We start from the raw sequence: 14,845 nt of genomic DNA on the forward strand, positions 1-14,845 counted from the left end.
AACCATTGCGCAGTCTGCGTTTATTAGCTTTACTTAAAATGGGTCATGCAGATTATTGAGCTCCTCTCTCACACTAAAACGAATAACGAAGCAGTAGGGACATAAAAATAAATATTGCGTTTTACCAAAGAACCAAGTAAAATTCAATTAATAATTTAGTAAATTGTTTTGAAAAAACTCATTACTTACCACAAGCTGTTGGTTCATCAAAGGCCTTCAAAGCGATACATATTCATGAATACCTCTGGATGCAGCAATGAATTTATAGCTTAGTATGATCGACTCATAGTTGTCAGCTAAATAGAAAACTGAACACGCTGTGTACGCATGCAAAGGGTTAACTCTATTGCTAGCTGCAATAGAGTTAACTCTTAATAGAGAGTGATTGCGTTCCTCTGCGAATAATTTAGTCCGCGAATATGCATGAAAAAGGTTATTTGCGCGAAACTTAGTTCCGAGAATATTTTTATCCTGTAGGGTATAAGATCGCTTCATTTGCTAATCATCAGCACAAAATTTTTATATGGGTCATAATAAATGTTATCACTCGTAAAACACGTTGTCTGTGATCTCGAAGCTAAGGATTTTACTCTATTATTAGATCGCATCGACATCGATATTTACTAAATTAATTAACATTGTTACCTTAGTGAACTACTCGATCGACACGTGTTATTGACGAACAACAGAATTGTAAAAATGCTTCCAGTTACTGCGAAGGTGACTCTGAGTTTTTTGAGCATCAGGTGGTTAAAATTTAGGATGGACAACCTGTAGTTAAAGCTGGCAGGCGTCAGCAGCGTTATGCTACAGAGGAAGATAAGAGAATAGAGGTAAATTTGTCTTTTACTTCCGAGTCTCCTATAGATATACTGCTGTGTTTACATTCAGATTATATTTCCCTGTTTGAGGTTATAATGTAATTTCCTGTGCGCACGTGCGAGATACGGATGTCAGTGAGTTCTTGACGGCTTCTTTTTAATCCATAGCATCTAGCAATACAATGGCTTAGATTGATGAATATACTAACGGTAATAATTTTAATACTCATGAATACATTTACTAATTAATATAATTATAACTTTTGGCTATCACCAATCATCGTTTTATAATTTTTTATCGTTTCACCTAGCTATATTTGCTTCAAAATTTCTTTGGCAGTTTTAGCTAGTAAATTAGATTTATGATTAGACTTTGGATGTTTACTTCTCACTTGTAGAAAGGGAGGAAAATCAATTGATCAATGCACATCTTTAACTTCCAGAACCAAAGCTGCGAATCGTTGGCTTGGCGTACTTATGCTTTTGTTAAACATTCATTTATTTTTAAAATTACACTTGCAATCTATCTAACAACAAGATTGCCTTAACACAACAAACAGCATATCTACTGATAGACAAAAAAAATACCTTCTTTTAAAATCGACTCAAATTTGACGCAACCACATCTTTAAGCCCGACTACCACACGCAGATTTCCTGTCAGCAAAAGCACAGCAATCCACTAAATCAGCTCCCTTGCTCTCCCACTGAGGCTTCTGTCAAGCATATGATTCATGCCTGTTTATATAGTGAGAGCTGTTAGTCTCTCGGCTTTCCTGCGGAAAGCTAGCTTTTCAAAGCCCTGGCTTTCCATGGAGGCCAGCCCCCGCATTACCGGCTAATCACTGAAAAGCCTCGAATATTTACATAATATCTCACATTTTCCCCAGTTTCTTACAAAACTCACAAGAAAGATGCATTGGTCTTGACTGATTAGCACTCATCGTCATCCAAACACGCAGGATGCCGTCGCTCACACTGTGACCGTCTAAGCGGTTCAGGCTGCTCAGTCTGTCTGTCTCAAACGCTGCCTGTCTGCATCAGCCTCGGGTTTAACTTCTTCAGCTGGCAGCTGAGCTCCATCACCTACCTGATTTTCTGCAGTCTCGCCATCGGCCTCACCTGAAGGCCCAACAGGCAATGCACGATTAGTAGCCATCTCCATCGGCGGCATATCGATGGCATCCGCTTCCAAGAATTTGTTGCTACCTAAACCCATTGGTCTAGGTTGAATGTCATTGACAATTCCAATGTTGACATGGCCAGTACCTATGGCATTGTCATATCACCATTGTCTGACATCCCTCACATGTCGAGGCATGCCATTCACACACACTGTGTGCTTCGACATGGCGTCGGTAACCTGACCTAGCGTCTACTTTTTTGTGCAAGATGGAAGTATGGTTTCACCCAAACCTCATCACCCACACTAAAACAGCTCTCGACATCTTTCTCAGATGTCTTACGGTTGATATCAAAGGGCATTTGTCAATGGTATCGAAACAGCACATTCGAAGAAACAGAGGTCTTCTCCATCTCCTTCCGAGGTGTCACATCATACCAAAAATTTGCCTCCTCCGGGTGATCTCACTCCTTTTGGCAATCCTTTTGATTGTTCGATGATTTCTCTCATCTATTCCATTACCGCTAGAGATGTAGGCAGCTCAAAAACAAAGAAAAATTCTCCACCTGTCAACAAACTGATGAACAGTGGCTGACCTGAACACCTCGGAGTTGTTCAGCAACAACTCATAACATAGCCCACGCTCAACCATGATGCTACACAGCTAAGTCACTATCTGTGTTGCAGACTCAGTTTGCAGCCTACGCCAGATGGCAAACCGTGATGAGCCACAGTCTACCATTAACAGAAAAGAACTGTCACCATAATGAGTCACATCAATAGCAACTCAGCACCAGTTCTCCTCTATGAGGCCAAATCTCTAACATCCACAATACTCTCGCCCCGCGGTGCATGGTCAATGCCCTAGCATGCCTCGCACCCAGCCAGGTTAGTCTTCACCTGTTCCCATGTCAGATCATTACGAATCTGTCATGCGAGGTAAAGCGTCCTACAACGCCCAAATGGTGTAGCAAATGTGCTACCCAAATGGTGTCTTCAAGACATTCGCCGCCAACAATCGCAGCTGACACCTCAGCTGCTTCACAGTCAGCCTGTCGGTACTCTAGCCAACCTCTTGGTACCCTGGTCATCTGATCAGCTCTATTCTCTACAGAAGGAACAAAGTGAACAGACACCGCTAGTCCATACTCGTCTATCGTGTCACGGATCACCCCCAAATGTCGCTTCACAAGCATCTCTGCAACACCCTTCATTCGGACACAGTTTCGCCCATCAATGGTGTTGGTCAACCAGTTAATAACTGTAAGCAAATCAATGGCTAGTGTAAGAAACTTGAACCCTCAGGCAATTGCCAAGTTGTACCCTCAACCAACTGCCTCTGATGTTAGGCTTCTTTCGGAGCCATGAACCATCTTCCACAATGTTGCCATCGATCTCCAGGGCCAAGCCAAGGGAGCTTGCATCATTCCACACTGTAAGAGAACCGCGGGGGTCCACCCTCCAGACTTCTTTGACTCGGTCCTCGCGGCTGACTCTCGCCAAGAGTTCACTATCTACATTGCTGACTGTCTTCCCAACAGGAGAGTCCCAAGCTCCACTTCAAACGAGCCGTTTTAGAAAACTGCAGTGTTGTCGCAGCCACCCAGCCACAAGGTAGTGGCCACAAGGTAGTGGCCACAAGGTAGTGGCCACAAGGTAGTGGCCACAAGGTAGTGGCCACAAGGTAGTGGCCACAAGGTAGTGGCCACAAGGTAGTGGCCACAAGGTAGTGGCCACAAGGTAGTGGCCACAAGGTAGAGGCATAGTGCACACCCTTGTACCTAGCGATTTGATACTTCCAAATGTTATGACTGCTGATTTCATTTGTTTGAGCTAGTTTTTCTCTTCCTATCTCATCTATTGTAAAACATAATATGATGTGAGTAAAAAAAAGTGCGCATGTATTTAACTTAATTAAAAAAGTTAACATAAGCTGCCTACTATGATTCTATGGGCTGTAACGTATATAATAGAAATGCGTGTAGATGTATATGCTACAGTGCTTGTACTAGATTCGCGCAATAATGCACTGGAAATGGTTTTGTCTTCTCATGCATGTACCTGGCCTCCGTAAATAACGGAAATGCTATTGGGTAAGACCTTAGAGTTGGATTTATGGTCAGATCTAAAAAAGATTACGATTTGTGAGGTTCTAGCCGCAATTCCTAACTCGGTTGTGGAATGTGCACAGAATTAAATTTTGGCGCCTACAATATAACTGCACGTTGACAAGGTCGTTTCTACGGAACTGCAAAACTGCTAGTTGTACTGCGTAGTTATAGTAGGCCGTTGTTGTAAATGGTTTTTAGTATACTCTTGAATAGAGCTTGTACATTGATAATATTATTACAAACTATTACGTATGTACTACATTGCAAAGCAGTTATTTTATATGACTACAGCAGGTTTTGGCTTGCCCACAAAACAGTAATACTTTTCTTCTAATTACGATACAAATTAGAACCTGACTTTTCAGCAATTATTAGCCTAGATACAAAACAGTTATATTTCTATAAAATACATGTTAGAACCTAACTTTTCAGCAATTATTAGTCTAGCTACAAAACAGTTTTATTTCTATTAAATACATGTTAGAACCTGACTTTTCAGCAATTATTAGCCTGGCTACAAAACAGTTATCTTATTTCAACCTCATGGACTTGAACAGCAAGTATTAGCCAGGCTACATATAAGTTTTATGACTTCATACAAACTAAAGCTTAAAGTTATGAGAAGGTATTATCATTGTATGTTGTATGTAAAAGTTATATATTATTTAGATTCACATAGCATCTCTATCTTAGATTTACATAGCATTCTCATCAAATAACAGGTAATACACTATAATAGTCCGGTGTAAACAAACAATAAAATTTTGTTTTAAAACATATTGAAGATATGCCAGTTATCCGCATACATGTGTACATTGGAAAGCATAACAGGTAAACATATGTTTAGCTATGCGCAATGGGATTTTTCCATACCATAATATGCTGGAGATGGCCTACTATTGTTATCTTCAGGAGTCAACTTCTTACACCATGACTCGTAAGTTTCTAGTACAGCTGGACTCAGTCTAATAAGTTGCCGACTAATGACCTGATAGTCAGAGTTACTCTCTTTAAGATAATAAAAAATGGTCTCATTTACCATCTGAATACCATCATACATTCCAGATATATGCTCCTGTCGACAATGTTCGTAATCTTCGGCTGGAACTACATTAAATACACCATAACTAGTATAGCGTGTTCTATAGCGCTTCAGGTACTTGATTTTATAATAACTAAGCTGAGTATCTAGTGAGACAGCAGGAAATTCCACAGGGTTTTCTGTAAGCTCCTTGCCATTCCAGTCGGTAGCTTCATGATCTTATGTTGTCGTGAAACACTTCACTGCTCCTTCTCTGGTGGATTCTTCCTTGGCTATTACACAAATAAATACATAAATAAATAGAAAACGTTACAGACTACTTCACAAAGTTTTGATCTAGTTAACCCTTTGCTTACGAAACCTGTAAAAGCCCGGAATACGAGTATTGTCTCAGCGTACGGATCCGGAAAATCCCGAAATAATTCAGCCTTCGATAGGCCATTTTTAAAATATATTATTTATTAAAAAAATAGCATTAAAATTTAAAATTAGTAATTTGATCAATTTCCGTTGGCTTTGTAATACTGTTTTGAGGCTATAAATAATCCCTAATACGCATGAGCAAGCAATACACTTTGCAAAGATGTGATCTTTTATGGAAATCTATTCAACATGAACGCACGCGGTTGTTCAAGCTCTGCTAAAAAAGTTTGTTTTGAGAGAGACATCGACTGGTTTGGAAGTGAACAAGAGAATATCAGGTTGGAAGAATGTGGGGAAGACGATGAAAGCGGAAAATAAGATCGACAGGGTGAATTGGATTGCGAAAGTGAGAGTGAAACGGCCGGCGATGAAACCGGGAGTATTTATGGATTTCAAAGAGGAGCTGACTTAAAACCAAAAAAATTACATTTTGCTGACAGCTTGGCAGGAGTAAGTTCGAATTTTTAAACAGGTAAGGATTTTTAATATTTAAAGCTTTTTATAACATCGGCCATTATAAATGTTATATTTAACGAAACGAATAAATATGGCCTCCAAAAACATTGCGATGCTTCAGAGCCTGTTGATGGTAAAGATATTTGGCGAGTTATTTATTTAGTTTTGCATATAAGTATTTTCAAAAAACCTACTCTGTTGTCTTACTGGTCCACAATCCTTTATTATCTACGCTGATTTTTAATAAAATTAAAAATAGAAAAAAAATAGAAGCAAGTTTACTTTCTACTGTGCATTTTGCTGACAACTTTGAACAGTCTGCTAGCAATAAACTTTTCAAGTTAGAAGATGTTTTTGCCATGATATGCGACCGGTTATGTTCTGTTTTGCTGCCTGGTAAATTCATATCTATAGATGAAAGCTTGCTGGCTTGGAAAGGACGACTAGGACAACCAGTTTTTTTGCAAACTCTTGCAAACATATGACACCGTGCAGATGCTTATCATAAACCATTTTCACAGAGTTATTGCTGCCAAAATGTATTTGTTATCGATGTTTTACGATAGAAAGGTGACAACTTTGACACATCACAATTTTGATAGAAATATTCACAGACGAATAAATTTGCAGGGGATAAATGACTGATAAATTTTTATGTATTAACATGATATAAATATAAAACTTGTTAGCCTGTATGTGGCTTACATCTTCAACCTACCTGCTCCAATAGAGAGCTTGATATCCGCCAATGCTCGACCATCTTCCTAACATAAATAAAGACAACTGGTTAAAAACGAAATTAAATGCAAAAATGCTAAAAAGTTGTTAGTTCAGGTTGAGAAAATTGAACCAAATAAGTGAGGAAGTATCTTAACATATATTTACATACAAGATATACAGATGTGCTAAATCTGCTGAGAATAGTTATTGTTTCACTTACCTTTATACTTGCCAATAATTCTTTACGGTATGTGGAAGGATTTAAAGACATATCACCATCTTTTCTATTTTCTAGCTCAAACGATTCAACATATCGTTGCGCATGCTGAAAATATTAATAACATTATAAAAATAGAGATTCTTAGAATTATTTTTTAATAAGTTTACAACAAAAAAAATGTGCCGAATATCTAGAAAGTTCAAGATTATTGCTAGTGCTGCACGATATCTTTGCATGTACATTCGATTATTTGGTCTCAAAGTATATCGAAAAATATCGAACATTGGAGTTGTCTTCTCTCGATATGTAGTGTTAGACTTTAAAGGTTGACTTGCAATAAAATTCACATTACAGTTATTTGGTAGCAAAAGATTCACCATGTCTTACTCTGTTGTGTTGTAGGTGCCACATATGTGGAAATGTGATTACAAGCTCTTAAATGCTCAAAAACGAAAAGCCGCCGTAGATTGGAATCTCTTTATTTCTCTTACGTAGTCATGAAATTTGGTTATTGTCTTGTCACGTGATGTTCTCACGTGAATTGAAAGGCCAGTAAAAAGCTCAATATAAAACTTATCGTAGCACTAATTTATGACAAACACTTCAGGTTTTACCGAATACCCCGTATCAAATATAGATGCTCGCTACTTTACAGTTTTGTTTCGGTTTGGTCTAATCAGCAAGTCGTAATCTGATCATGTGACCCAATACTTCGCAAATAATTTCTGCAGCACTTTTCGATTATCACAAGTGACCAACAGGCTCGTCATGATTATCAGGCAATGATATGTACTCCTTCAAGCTAAGGCTGAAAAATTAAACAAATATTTACGGTAAGTTATAGGGTATCACTGCTAAAAGTGACAGCACTACGATGACGATAAAACAGACGCGTAAGAACAATAGACAAGGTTTTATTGAATGCGTGAAGTATATTTGTGAAAATATTTCGACGAATAAGGTTGCATGAAAATGTAAACAGAAACCATCTCTCACAACTACGTCACATTTGAGCCGTTTTGGAAAGAGAATCCAAACTACGGCGGTCTCGTGTGGCTGCGATTTTCTGTTCGTTTTAAGCTTTCAAGAGCTTGTAATCACCTTTCCACGTATTTTGCACCTACAACACAACAGAGTAAGACATGGTAAATCTTTTCATATCAAATAACTGTAATGTGAATTTTGTTGCAAGTCAACCTTTAACATGAACGATATGAGAGGATATTGGTTAACATCAAATGAAAACAGGAGTTGTCCCCTCTTTACAACAAGGAGAATAGACAACTCCATTTTTGCAAAATAAAATCTGTCGATATTTCGATAAAATATCGGCTTCGATATTTATGTCGACTTGAAAACTGACCAAATATAAAATCATCCACTGAAATATATTGTCATATCGAATGATATCGTGTTATCGTGCAGCACTAATTATTGCATAATCCCCTACAAGGAATCATACCAATTTTGCTGAAAAAACATTGTGGTTAGGCAATGAAAATTGACAGAATAGAACTAGGTTCCCTAGTAATAGTTAATGTGTAGATAAATGATCCAACCAGACGTTTCCTACTGATAATTGTTGAAGTCTTGAGACCTCTACGAATGAGAGTGTCACTCCCCTTAATAACATACAGTCCACAGCTTGCACAATCTTTCTGTTGCATAGCGGCCATCTCACTATCTGTCACAGCATAATCAGCAAACCTCTCATCAACAAAAATAAGCTTCCTGCAAATATTGAACATTGCTAACAGTGAGTTTTTGGATTAAACCATTTATGCTAGAATGCAAAGGCAATAACTTGCTTTTTGTAAGATTTACTGACAAACTTGGTGAAGTATTTCATGCTCACCTTTTTTCAATGGTCTGTTGTCCTTTGTAAGAAAGAGTCCATTAAATGAATTTTCCTAAGTTTCCTATCTACCAGCTGCAAACAGAGTACCATATACAACTTACAAGTATATAAAGCTATGCAAGCTAATGCAAGTTGCATGTTATAGATACACGCAGAGCAAGTACTCCCGTGCCTACAAAACAGTATCTTATCTTATCTTATTCAAGTTACACGCTATATAAAAGATCTGCTGTTTTAAATTTTTAAAACAATTATAATAACTATGCACAGCCATGCAGCACTAATTGTTCTCAAAATTAATATATTGACATAATCTTTTAGTATAAAAGTGCAGCATAAGAATACTAACGTTTAGGGAGTAGTGACTTCGCTCAGAATCATGTCTTGGTACTATAACAATGTCAGCAGGCTGGTCTAATGCGTTAGTGAGACTATCATGGATTAGTAGAGCATGAAACTGAAAATAAACATTTGATAAAGATAAAAAAGTTAACGAATAATACAATATGGCAAGATATTTTCTGCTTCGTTAAGGGTTGCATAAGTTTATAAAATATATACAGTCATACTTCGACTTACGAGCTTAATGCGTTCCGAGACTTAGCTCGTATGTCAATTTACTCGCATGTTGGTGCAATTTATTTATATATAGAACAATTAAATATATATTAATTGGTTTCTATACTCTAAAAATGCAAATAAAACACTCAAAACAAGATATTGTAACAGAAAAGGCATGTTGGTTATTGACCTAACTTACCACATGCTTTCAAAAAGCAACAAATAAAAAACAATGCAAGGAAATGTGATTAATTAAAAAGGTAAAATTAAATACATACAGTAGCAGCTAACACTAGCATTTGCCAGGGAGGGAGATATAAGTGTTATTCTGCACTACAACAGTTGAATTTGATAAATTTAAATTTTATCAAAGTCTTAAAAAACAAACTTAAAAGCAAACCTAAAAGCAAACTTTCATTTTTCGTAATTAAAATTTCTTCGGCGTTCATAATTGGAAGTTTCTCGCTGGTTAGCTAATTTTTCCTTTGTTTTCGCTTTCACGACTAGCCGACCGTTTTAAGATAAACCTATCTAAGGATGTTTGCCTTTGTCGCTCTTTCAACGTGTTGCGATTAGAACGAACACTGGTGTCGTCACAAAGGGTTAATGCACGACCACTAGCCAACTTGTCCGAAAGTCTATTTTTATAGATAGCACCGGCCTTTTCACATAGGCCTTTTCGCCTTTATTGAAACATCGTTTCAGTTACGCTGTCACCGGCCAATTGTTTATCTTTTATGTTTTCCAATGCCTGAGCAGTCTCTCCATCAGCGTTCGTGAAGATCGCTGCGTCATTTAGAAACGCATTATGGTTAGTCCTTTTGCAAACTAAATGCCCTGAAAATAACCCTTCGGTTTGATAATTGTAGATGTATTTCTGTCATATTGATGAGCTAGATCAATCACGCATACACATTTTGCATATTTTACAATAATTTTCCGTTTAATATCAATTGTTATCATTTGCTTTTTTTTCCATTATCTTTCATTTTACTGGCAAACTTTCGGTCTACGCACCGTACTTTTAATTCACATAGTTCTGCACTGAAAATTGCGCACAGAAAACACGGTACAAAAGTATAACCTGAGTAGTTGAAAAATACAGAGTGATGCTGTTCTCATAAAACACCTCCGGCATACTTTGCAACTGACTCACGTGCTCGTATCTCAAACATGGCTCGTATGTTAGTGCTAGACCTTGCTTAAAATCTGGCTCGTATCTCAAGTTTCTCGTACGTTAGAGCACACGTAAGTTGAAGTATTACTGTATTTTGTTGATGTAACAAAAATTATGATAAAATTAATCTCATGATGAGCTTTAACACTGATTAAATGAAATAGAGACATTTTGACAGCATCACGTCACATCAACTTTATATCACAACTTCAGAAAGACATACCTTGATTGTCGATTTCGACTTGGAAATCGCCAGTTTTATGCCAACATCTACTACTTAAAATAAAATCTAAAACAGTCCAATATTTCGAAGGAAAATTACAATTAAAAATTTAACAGACTGCACTAGAAGACACTGTTGCAACACAAACTGTCATCAAGAACATACATGTAGTTGCTTATAAAACGTCTGTCTAGGATCTATTTTTAGCAGCGTAACATTTTATTAAGAGCAGTAAACCTTTTTGGTATTTTTTCAATGTATTATGTTTTTATCACTCTTTTATATATATACTTTATATTTCTAGTATCTAGAAAAAAATCTAGGCTTTTCCAGCACCAGCAACACACCAGTAATCATTCTTAATTTTCAAGAGGAAGAGTTTTGACTGCAAGCATGCAGCACGATGCTGGGCCCACGATGCCCACTTGCTTTAAAAATGCAAAAAAGAAACAAATATTGCCCGCTAGAGCCGGGCGTCTAACACTGATGTCAAAGGCTCATTTTAAAAGTCATACAAAACTATTTTCTTACGTCCATGGTACTACTGATCGCCAACATAACTACACAGTTTTCAAACCGAGTTAAGAACTGCGGGCTAGAGACTCACAAACCGTTATCTTTTTTAGATCTGACCAGGATTTATAGGACGAGTATAACTGGAGTGGCTCAGAACCTGGTCACATGACGGGGGAATTTTCTGTTTTTGTCACATATTTTGCACATGCCCAGTTGCATTTAATCATGTATCATGATTAATATTAGACACTGGCCACAATGCTATATTCTATCACAGCAATATTGCAATAACCCACTACTAATAACCCAATACTGGGCCAATACTGTTAAGAAATATAAGATAAGATATTATGCAAAAATGTGCATAAATAGTTGCAGAATCTTGCATAAGATTATTGTACACAGAGAGATATTTGGAAAATGTATAAAAAAAATATAAATCTCGAAAAAATTGGTAAGATTGGCATGAGACAAAAACAGGAAATTCCCCCGTCACGTGACCAAGTTCTGAGCCACTCCAGTTATACTCGTCCGGATGGGTTACAGAGATTACGCCTACAAGAGGATTCGGCTACAAGAGGTTTCGCCTACACTTCCTGGAGGTTACGTCTACACTTCCTAGAGGTTACGTCTACACTTCCTGGAGATTACGTCTACAGTTATGGAGATGGTGCATACCATTGTTGAAGAAATGATTGTTGAAGGAAAAATGTAAGAAAAATGGTAAAAAGTAATGCAATAATAGTGTTTTCACTTTACATTGATTGAAAAACATACTATTGATTAAAGTCATCTATCAATCAGAACGAAAATCGTGGAAGTGTCAAATAAAAACAATTTATTATCTCCTTTCCTTTCTTGGCTTTCTTAACGATTACTACCACTGCTACTATTACTACTGGTGGCTGTTCGGAGCCACAAGAACGCTAAGATATGTGCTTAAAATCTCAAAGCTTTGGTAGATGCTTTGAATCTGATAAAATCATCACCACCTTAGGGTGGTAGTACCATTCGTTGTACTACGAATTATTATTTATTGATAGTTTGTAATTAATTAATAGTCTGCAACTAACGGTGAACTAGTATTAATACTTCGATATATTGGGCGTTGGTCTGTCTGCTTATAGTAATTTAATAGTCAAACGAGTGTGGGTAAATGAATGAGACAAAATAATACGATTATTTGCGAATAAATAACAAAAAAAGAAATAGTTGTTTTATAACTAAATTGTTCCATTCTTCTGGTCACTTTTAATGTTTTACGCATTGCCTTGTTTTAGCTTGCTTTGTAAAACATTGTTTTAGCAATGTCTTATGCATTGCTAATATATACATAGTAGTAGTAATATTATATCTTTGGTATATTATACCATATACATAATATATATTACATATAATTATGTAGTGGTTTTATTATTTTGTGTTGCAAGCAAGGTTGATTGATCGAAAGGTTGAATCATGAGTTAAAACTGTTTGTCTTGGGATGGCTAATTGTGATAAGTAACAATACATTAAAAATTTCATCCTCTGAGCAGTACAATTAGTCTAAAACTGTAAATTATGAAACGCTAATACCGTGTAGCAGGGTGTACGCTACTATTTTCCATGTATGTAGCTTTGTACGCAACATCTAAATTACAAGTCCCAGGTAGCGAATGGGACCAATGTCAATATTGGTATATTGATATTGGTCCTGATCAATAAGTCAATATCACCACCCAGAATTTTACTAAAAACATTAAGACAAAGTTTAACTCATCTGTCTTTCAAGGTTTCAAAATAATTAATTTCTCATAGTTGAAGAAAACTAACTCTGCTTTTTTGTCTATACAAAAATCTCAGCGCAGCGTTTTGAGTTCACTTTAGTAAAGTAATATCCTTTGTAAGGTAAAGGTCCCAAACCATGCAGCCATACTCAGGACCATGTCTAACTCGTGAAGTATCAGCTATCTTTCTTGTCTTTTGATCTGCATCTTTCAGAACCATTGTAAGCATGCCGATTAATTGCTCTTCCTCGGATTCAATTTTAAAAATATGTTGATTAAATTTCAGATCATTCTGCAACTCTACCACAAAATAAGGATTAGAAGTCACACTTTGAAGATGGTGATCATATAAGATGAGAAAGTTATTTGTATCCATCGGCAAAGACGACTGCCAATAGAAAGATGGTAATACTTTTGTGGATTAAATTTCATGTGCCAAATTTTGGCTCAAGATTCAAGAGAGCATAAATCTTGTTGCAGCATGGGAGCTTTGTCTTGTGTAGCTGTTGGGGCTTTGTGTTATCAGCTAAGTTGTCAGTTCATCTTCGGCCACTTTCTCGGCACTCGCATGGAGTCCCTTAATACCTCGTTTCTTAGCCTACCAAGCATCATTTTATGCAATATGTAGCAGGCACAAAAATAGCTCTAGACTCTCTCAACAAGCGATTTGGGAGTTGTCTGTTAGAGTTTTGCTGTTGTTGAACACACGACTCCTTTTTTAAAGCTAGTCTAAACAGGCTAAACTAGCTCATACAATGATTAGCAGGGCTTTTGGCTCACAAAAATGAAGCAAAAGTTTAATCATTATATTACTGTTTGAACATTTTAGAATATTATACCTATAACCTAGCTTAAGTTGATTTGTTCTGTATCTTGCAAAAATCTTGCATTTGTTCTCTGTGCAAATTTTCTTATCCGCTCAGTGTTGGGTTTCTGATGTATCGAGCTAGAGAAAGTAAATTGCATTATCATACTTTCTAATATTCTCAAAAAACATATTGCTTTTTCATGACCTTCTACTCTACTTTGTAGAACATTGAAAGTCGATTGAGAAAGAATGATGACAGTCAGAAGATAGGGTGCTATGACGATACATACGTTATTGAACAATTACTAGTACAAGTACAGATACTACCATTTCAAGATGTATCACTGACATGATGGTGCTTATATGTGATGAATGAGAAAATGGAGCAAATAAATCTGTAACTGGATGATTGTATTTTTTTGCAGAATCAATCCTAAACTTATAATCTATCTATTGATTCAATTGATGAAATAGGAAAACTTCAGCAAGTAAAAATACTGCAAGAATGTGTACTTAGCATATGAACTGCTGTGTGTACAAAAGTAGCCCAATTCCTGCAAATTATACAAAAGTGAGTAATTTTGTATAAGTCTAAATGATATTCACTTCGAAATAGTCTTTTAATGTATGCTTATTATATAGCAAAGCTAAAGAGAAAGAGCAGTTATAGTAGCCATGCGAGGAGATTGAGAAATGGGTTTTTACTTCATTTCAAAGATATTTATTACAGCATTACAATGTGGTTGAAGCTATGGCCACTTTAGCATAATTTTATCAAACGTGCTTAATTGCTTTGTGGTCTTTTTGTTAATTTAGAGTTGGCTCTTTATATGTCATATTTTTTCTTGCTAAAACAATATTGTTTAGTAAATAATTTCTTTTGTATCAAAGTGAAATAACAGGTTATATGCAGAAAAATCAAATTTTTATGAGAGCCTTCTTTTGCTCATTTATGATGGATGACACTATTGTAAATCATATAACTTGTATTTGTAATTTACTCTGTATATATGCATATGTA

General features: G+C 36.4%; 2 long non-coding RNA genes across 2 annotated transcripts; one reads left to right on the top strand and one right to left on the bottom strand.

The window, feature by feature from the left end:
• Nucleotides 1–4,802: 4,802 nt before the first annotated feature.
• LOC137393790 (uncharacterized) lies at nt 4,803–11,068 on the bottom strand. Its single transcript, XR_010978321.1, has 6 exons — nt 10,735–11,068; nt 9,123–9,230; nt 8,771–8,845; nt 6,916–8,646; nt 6,694–6,739; nt 4,803–5,368 (listed from the first exon to the last, which is right to left on the bottom strand). It is a non-coding gene; the product is annotated as an uncharacterized lncRNA (long non-coding RNA).
• Nucleotides 11,069–11,908: 840 nt separating this feature from the next.
• LOC137393791 (uncharacterized) lies at nt 11,909–14,777 on the top strand. Its single transcript, XR_010978322.1, has 3 exons — nt 11,909–11,961; nt 13,303–13,421; nt 14,049–14,777. It is a non-coding gene; the product is annotated as an uncharacterized lncRNA (long non-coding RNA).
• Nucleotides 14,778–14,845: the final 68 nt, after the last annotated feature.

Source organism: Watersipora subatra, chromosome 4, assembly GCF_963576615.1.
Source record: "Watersipora subatra chromosome 4, tzWatSuba1.1, whole genome shotgun sequence".
NCBI lineage: Eukaryota > Metazoa > Bryozoa > Gymnolaemata > Cheilostomatida > Watersiporidae > Watersipora > Watersipora subatra.